Source organism: Anneissia japonica, unplaced genomic scaffold (assembly GCF_011630105.1).
Source record: "Anneissia japonica isolate Jap-2015-1 unplaced genomic scaffold, ASM1163010v1 scaffold288091_len1417266_cov198, whole genome shotgun sequence".
In the NCBI taxonomy this organism is placed as follows: Eukaryota; Metazoa; Echinodermata; class Crinoidea; order Comatulida; family Comatulidae; genus Anneissia; species Anneissia japonica.
In genome coordinates this window covers 879,309-888,126 of record NW_022684833.1, presented here as the reverse complement: position 1 = coordinate 888,126, position 8,818 = coordinate 879,309, and positions in this window count along the sequence as shown.

Below are 8,818 nucleotides of genomic sequence, written 5' to 3'. Positions count from 1 at the left end.
GGGGGGTGGGGGTGGTTCAGGGGGTTCGGACGAACTCCCCTCTGTGAAGAAACGTAACAAAATACTACTGGGTCCTGGCTTACAAAATTCATGCTAACTAGATGCGGACCCAGACCTTCGCCCACTTCGCCCAGGCGAAGGTCGGGGTGAGAAATCAAAATAAAATGTTGACCATTTTTTCCAACAATCACACTTACATTCCTTGACACTTAATTTGAACTTTACCATTAGGAAAGTGTTTAAATTCACATTATCCTATACCTTACACTTTTAAACTGATTGTACCAGAGAGAGGTACATTCCCAATACATTATGGTCTTCCACTTCTATAGCGCATGATATATGCATAGCAAACCATAGAGAAAATAGTACATGAGCAAACGTTATGTAACCACTAATATTAATACTCAGGTCCAGTGGCGTAGGTATGGGCAGTGCAGTATTGGGGGCTCGTTCAATAGTTCTAATCTGGCCTAATGATCTAAAAATATAACTTTAAAAAATCCTATTTAAACTTTTAAAGGACCCTTCAATAACATAAGGTTTTAGAGGCTATAATATTTATTATATTCATTAGAATTTACCTATTACCAATTTCCCACACGCTGCAAGTAAAAAAAAAACGCAACAAAACAAGACCTTATATACGATGCACTAATGTGCTTTTTGAAATCACATTTCTAAAGCAATACAATATCGTCACGCACATTTGTGTTTGTGATATTTTAAAGTTGGTTCAACTATTATTGTGTACGTTTTTAAACACTTCAGATCATCGTAACTTCACGAATACATTTTAGATTCACTTCACTGCAGTTCGATGACTGTTTTATTGAATGGTAATTGTTATTATCGTGATGGAATAGACAATACCTGGATTTGCGTCAGGAGAATTAATTAGTTCATTAGTATTTAAAACCAGGTCACATGAGCGTTAGTCATACAGTGGCAGATAGGGGAAATTTTCCATGGGGAGGACCCCACCCCCTTTCATTTTGGGTATTTTTGGAAATGTTTTGAACCCCCCCCCCACTCTTTCAAATCCTGGATCCGCCCCTGTAATATTCATCTTCGCCGTATCCGTTCCATTAGACCTTACATTTCATCTTCTGCTGCTGCTTCTCTTGTTCATGCTTTTATTTCATCCAAACTTGACTTTTGCAATGCATTGCTCAATGGTTTACCTGCTATTAGCATTAGACACTTCAGAAACTTCAGAACTCTGCTGCTCGAGTTGTAACATTGTCTAAAAGGTTCACCCACATTACGCCAATTTTAAACATTCTTCACTGGCTTCCAGTTGATAAGCGAATCATTTTTAAAATTATTCTTCTCACCCAAAAATCTATCCATGGTCGTGCCCCACTTTATCTCTGTTCGCTTATTGACAAACCTGTTTCTTCCCGTTTTACTCGTTCTTCTCAATCCATCAAACTTGTTACTCCACGAGTCAAGCATATTCGTACCGGTGAACGCTCTTTTTCTTTCTCTGCTCCTAAACTCTGGAACTCTCTGCCTCATCAATTACGTATCATTTCTGATCCGCAATTATTCAAATCTACTCTTAAATCCTTCCTCTTCAAATAGTTCAACTTCTTTCTAACATCCTCCAGCGCCGGTGACAAGCCAGTTTTGTTTGCTTTAATAGGCGCTTTAAAATGTGTATTATTATATGTTGGCATGTACGCGCCCCGCCGATTGATGCCTTGCTATCACACTAGGCCTATGGAAGAAAATGTTCAGATAGGCCGAAGAGACAGTTGTTTTAGATAGGAATTCATTCTATTCACAATACATCATTATCAATAATTTGTTGATTTCATTTATCCTCAGAAAGACTAGACTTGTTACTCGGATGAAGGTTCGTGACAGTATTGCGCTCTCTTCATTGGTTGCCTGTAGAAAAACGAATTATTTTCAAAGTCCTTCTTTTAACCTATAAGGCCCTTCAGGGCAAAGCACCAAATTACTTATCTGAACTTGTAGTTCCTTACCTTACCGGTTTGGTCGTTTGCTTATATCCTCCCGCATGCACCAGTAAAATCTAAAACAAAATATGACTTTCGATCTTTTTCTGCCAGTGCGCTATGTTATTCTTTATGGAACCAGCTCCCTATAGGCTATTTATTAAGGAACCTTCTTAAATATGTTCAAGGACCGCCTGAAAAAGCATCTTTTTAATATTTTTGTTTTCACTTTTGTGTGTAATAGCGCTCTGAGTGATTATTATAGGGCGCTATATTAAGAACCTTTATTATTATTATTATTATTATTATTATTATTATTATTATTATTATTATTATTATTATTATTATTATTATTATTATATTACAGAAGTGGATGTAATGTCTAGGTAAGCTTAAAAAACACATTAATGAATGAGATGCGAGTAAGAGAGGGTTCCATCCTGAATTATATGCTGTTAATTTTGATGTTGTTTTTAAATTAACAATCAATCTGTGTTAGGCAATCTGGCCTAAAGATCCCCATACCTACCGAAAATTGTACGTACGGTATTAGGTACGTATGTAAGCCCTTTTCAATACAATATTTAAACGTCCGTAACAAACTTTTGTGTTTATAGGTCCAATGCGGTTAGTTAGACAATGTTACGAAAGCCCATTGGTGCCACTATAAGTACGGTAGCCTATTATGTTAACTGCAAATATATGAACAATTTGACAATTTAGGGGTTTTAAAGGCTTATTTGATTTTAATCAATTTTAGAGTCTACTAATATTTAGAAAACATATATACATTTTTTTCTCCCCGACGAATTGTGGGTTGTGGCCCTACCACTCCCCCCCCCCGCTGGCGCCACCCCTGATTGTTTTGACTTTTTCACCGCGAATCCCCGAGAATCGTGAACAAGAGTTAGTTAGGTGCTTCAACCTATAATAGAATGTAATTAATAGAAACTAGTTTGAATTAAGGCCGTCGTCCTGTTTTTCGTGGATATCGACCGGATGCACACGTAGGCCTACACCAAAAAAGCGTAAATGACATTGTTTGCAGTCAAAGTTTGCGCTAAGTGCGTAAAATACGATGGATCTCATGCGAATTTCCGCGATTCATACCGCAGAATGATGTTATTATCCCGTATTATCAAACGCGGATCCAGAGCTTAAGCTATCAAATAGATGTCCTGTGTTCAACATGGAACCATCAGAGACGATCTCGGGGCGGATCCTGATCTTCACCGGCAAATTTGTCATATGATGATGATGATGATGATAAAAGTGATGGCGCCAGGGTGCCTAACGGCGAGGAGGAGGGGGTGGATACACGATCGAAGTGGGTAGTTTGGCTGAGGGCCATATAGGGCTACGAGTCCAGGGGCTTCATCCTCTGGAAGCTACGAATATTGGACAAATTTTGGTGAATAAATATTAGTTTTTTAATTAGGCATAAAGCTAGTAGTTCCAAGTAACTTTTATAATATCCAAACCTTTAATGGATATAGGCCTAAATGAATACATTTTGAATTAAATTACAAGAGAAGAAACAAATTATTTTTACTTTACAATATTAATCTGAAACATCCAAGAGCCCGGGAAGACAGATGTATTTCCAAACGTATGATAACTATCGAACCACGAAAACGTACGATATTACCGTATATCCAAACCATTAATTTATTTTCCCATGAGGGGTGACAAAAAAAGTCGGAAGGTAGTTTGTATTTAGGCCTAACCCATATAGGACTACATTTTTGGTGTGCTTTTTCCACATGAAAATTAAATGGAGTAGTGGATTATGATGAAACAGCTGTTGTACTTTACAATGCTGTGGTTCAAAATGCCCGTATGCTCACGGGCTAAAGGTAAGGATGGATGGAAACAGCTGTCAAGTTATGTAGAGTTGTTCAAAGACCTGTACTCTCCAGGTACAGACAAGTTCCAGTCTACTAATAAAATAGACATGGGACCTACTAAACGACAGCATTTTGTCGGCGCTCAGAATGCCCCATGTAGTTTGGTTTCATATAATATGCCATATCCGCGATTTTTTAAATCGAGAGGAGAGTGACGTCGAATGTAGCCCTAAATATTAATAGAATAGGCATATACTATATACTTACTGTACTACCATCGCAAGATGGCAAGTCTGAGGCATCGCCAATTACCACGTTATAGTGAGAGGAATATTATGCTTCATCCGCTTGGTGGATTGACCTTCCACAACAGATCAAGAGATTAGGTATCGCTCTTTTGTAGGAATTCCTTTCTAAGTTATCTTGTTGTAATTGTTTCTTCATTTTTCCCTTTTCCCCATTCCAAGTTCTCTTGATTTATCCTCTTTAAATAACAATATTCAAACTTTATATAGCGCCGGTATTCGTTTAAAGACGCTCCTCCACAAGAAAGTGGGCCTAGATTCTGAATGACGTGAGGTAGGCCTACTGTATGCCTGTGCATTAGCTCTAGAAGCATAAACATCCCGCTTTAAATAAACTCCCCTTCTAGAGCCTCATTGCCCTCGAATAAAAGCCCCTTAAATTACTGTAAAACAAATTTAATGGAAGCAACATCAATCTCAACACATTCTATTAATTTTCTACTCCTGAACCTGGTTGGGATCAGTCTTTATGATCACGCAATAACACATTTTGACGGTAATTATATGTTGTAGTTCCACATTTACAGTAAAATTAAGGGGCGTTTATTTGAGTATATACGTATCCATTTTACACCAAATAAATAAATAAATAAACGTGTCCCTCAAATAAACGCCCCAACAATAATCTCAAATAAATGTGGTAGCTTTCTTAAATTTATGTATGCCCTGCTATAGGTCTACCGTGTACAAAAATATAACCGAAAATTTGGCCTACTTATTTCGAAAGATAAGACGGCTGACGGTGCAACACACCCGATTAACTGGTGTCACATAATAATAAGGAGTATTGAAAAGGATGGATGATGGAGGGCGTGAAGGTAAAGTGGGAGGGCTCGATTATTGTGATGGGGGTGCTAGCTGGAAAAAATAAGGTGGTACTTTAAAGTAGAAATTTCTAGTGGAAGAGATATTGAGGGATGCGAGCTTTATTGGGAGTTCGTGCACCCTCCCTTATAAAGGCTCTGACCATGGAGGAATTAGTTTGAATCTGACCCACGCGTACCTCCAGATACGCCACTGTTTTTGGCGACCGACAGTGCGTTGGGCGGAATCCTATCCTTTCTAATGGAATGAGCTTGGAAGGATAGAACAAAGATCTCCGTGTTATCCAGCTGCGATATTATATACCAGGGGAGGGGATAGGCCGTTACCATAACGTATTGTACTATACATGGTGTACGGCGTTATGTGGATATCTGATTGGTTTCATCCGTTGTACATCTGGCACTGAAATAACACCATCTTATAGCAGGTAGAGCATGCACGGTTACCGTACACACTATGTATAGTACAATAGTTCCCGAGGTAACATGTTATAGCAGGTAGAGCATATTACCGTACACCATGTATAGTACAATATATAGCTCCCAAGGTACCATGTTATACAGGTACAGCATGGTTACCGTACAACGTGTATAGTATACATAACTTCCAAGGTACAATTACTGTTATTTAAGTCGTTTACACCCTCTTACGCTACATTTAACACCTAAAGGATTAAGCATGGTTAATGGTTCGTACAAATAGGCTATACGCAGGATTTGAGACGTGGGCATAATTCGAATAGTCGTAATAAATCATTAGGAAGGATATACATATGGTGTGATTAATATTATGGTGAATTGCCAACGCCGAGTAAAGTAAAGCGCTTCAACATTTGGTACTGACCTGGTACAGTGGCCTACACTGGGAAATGTAATTATAGACATAGAACAACCGTATGATCAGGAATCATGTTTAGGCCTACCCAGGCCTGCTGTAGTTGCAATGTGTATCGGAGTACTTAAAGTACTGTATACTTAAAATACGCAGGCATAGATAATTAGTTTGGTGGTGTTCTTTTCTCCAGAATCGATTGAATCATGCCCACACTAAAGAAAATATAGAATAAAATAAATGGGAAAATATTACAATAGCAAAATGTTAATTGTATTATTCATCCTCAATATTTAATAGCCAGCCAATGTCCTATAACTAATTCAGTGTCTCTTTATTTGTGTATGATATTGAATATTACTTCGTGTTGCTTATATTACACTTTATAGTAGCCTAATCTACCATCTACGTGGTTTTTGCATTCGATCACGGAAAATACACTACATGGTGGCCTCGAATATGTGTAGGTAATGTTCCACAAGAGAAGTGTACCAGCTGCTGCGCCACGCCACTGGGTACCGGCTGCTGCACACTTATCGTGGCGACGTGTTAATTATTATTATTTTTTTGTTCTGTTTTGTTTTGTAGTAATTTTTTTGCAAAAGAATCGGCTATTTTATATAATTTATTTAGGCCTATCGAATTTCACGCTGGCGAAACAGGCATACGATAGCAATAATTATAAAAACAGACAATGTATATAGACAGTTTCCAGCAGGTGAACAATTTAGATACATCAATAATAATATATCGGCAAATCCCAATTAAAGGAAACGTAGAACAGAAAACCAACCCAAGCTTACATTAAACTCTGCTCTCAGCTGACACCACTCGTGCTGTTTAACTACAGTACTTGTTGGCTTTTCCCAGTGCTGTAGCTGGAAAAGCCATTGTTTTTGTTTGATATTTTGCTTTTCCTAGTGATTATTAGGTTTTGGTGACGATCCCATTTAGGGTGTAAATTTGAGGGTCATCTAAATTTCTAACGCCCCAAACCTAAATATCTCAATCTCGAATCTCCTTCAAACATGTTCAAGCGAAGACTATAATTATGGTCTTTGTCCTATTATGACGTCTTTCTACATATTTTGAATGTTAATAGCAGTCACAGTGAGTCTCCCTGACGTCGAGTTGGTTTTCATGTTGTTTTTTTTAAACTTCACAATTTTCTGTATGTTTTTTTTTTCGTGTGTTTTTTACGATAGACTCTATGATAGCTTTGTATTTGTACTGTTAACATCACATCATAGCAATGAGGAAAAGCCCTATACTCTGTTTTACAGACGCCGCAGTTAGTGTTGCTAGGTTGCTGTTGTTGTTATTTAACACTATCAATCACAAAAGGAAGAGCAGGATGTTTATATTTTCGACAGACATAAATGAATACATATAATGAGGGCCCCAAGTTGAATTATGTCGTCATTTATTAAAAGTAAATCAAGCACTCAATATCAGAATAATAACGCTGCTTGCCAGTGGCGAGGTCTTGTCATAGAAACAAATTCGCTGATGATAGTTCTATTCGGTTTGATTGAATACGACAGATTATTGGTCCCATGGCATTTACTGGTGATTGCCTTCGGCAAAAAAATAATTTTTATATTAATATGTTTAGGTCCAAAGCCTAGTTGATTTCTTTTGGGGTTTCTTATCTGGGTCACTGTTTTATGAGAAGCTAAAAAGTATTGGTTACGAAATTAAGTCCAACTGGGCATAGACGCCGCACATGTCTTAACGGCTGTAATTTAATTGAATTTAGAATTGTGAGTTGTTTGTTAATGAATACGGTAGCCTATACCGTAAATATTTAAGTAATATTAACGTACGGTTACGAAGTGTGCATAATTTGTACAGCGAAAAACGCTTAAATCCTGAAGAATTATAAATAAATAAATAAAATATTGACTACCGATGCACATCGATCCAAATCAAATTTATTATTTTTGATAAATAGATAAATAATCGGGGATCATGGACAGCGCATTATGTATTCACATTTATTCGTATATACAACCACGATCTGAAAAAAGCATCATCGTCACTGTTAGTATTATAAAACAATATAACTTTGTTTACACTTTGAAATCAGTCGGACACGTCATGCTGTGCGTTCACAAAAAAAAAAAAACCAAAACAAAAACAAAAGCAAATAAAAAAAATCCGCAGATTACATGATTTGCCTATTATGTAGGCATATACATAAATCTGACAAGACCTTAAAATATAATGCAATGAAATATGCAATGATACTTTTAAATGAATCTGTATTAAATTGAGCATACAAAAAGCAATGAAATACATTAAATTATATGTTTCAAAATTTTACTTTTAATATTTTTGAAAAGCACATCCAGCAGCAATCACATGCCAGTTACAGGATGCCTTAAATTAACACTATCACATAAAAATCAATAAAACGCAATTTCATATCCAAGCAATGCAGTAACCGGTAAAAACGTGTAAATGAAAACTCGTGAAAAACGAGGCAAAATTTAAAATGCTCTTGCATGCCTGTTATTACTGCATATGGTTATGAAAGTTATAACGATACCGAATACAAATGCACTTTTTTTTAATGACACCGCATTTTATAAGAACACCGAGGCTGAAATTTCTCCAAGAATAAGAACAAAATAAGAACAAATTGAGGCTGAGGTAAAATGTCAAACGACATTTTTATTTTTTTTTAAATAGAAAAACCAGTAAGTATTACCGTAATGTTTAAAAAAGGTATTTGCTGTACTCTATTAATGCCTTAGGTGAGACTTTGAAAAGTGTGTCTAATAAGAACAAAATAAGAACATTTTGAGCCTGAAATTGGCGAAAAATAAGAACACTGAGCATGGGCAAAATTTTACTGGTTCATAACTTGCAAAAAAAACCAAATGTGTAGCTGATGTGATGACCACATTTTTCATAGCTGATTTAACCATGATTTAATGTTACCGAGAAGTTATGGGCTGCATTATTTACAAAATAAAATACAATATAATTCAGTCTATTTTTCACTTTTGTTATGTGGTGGCGAGGTCGGATTTTGTAC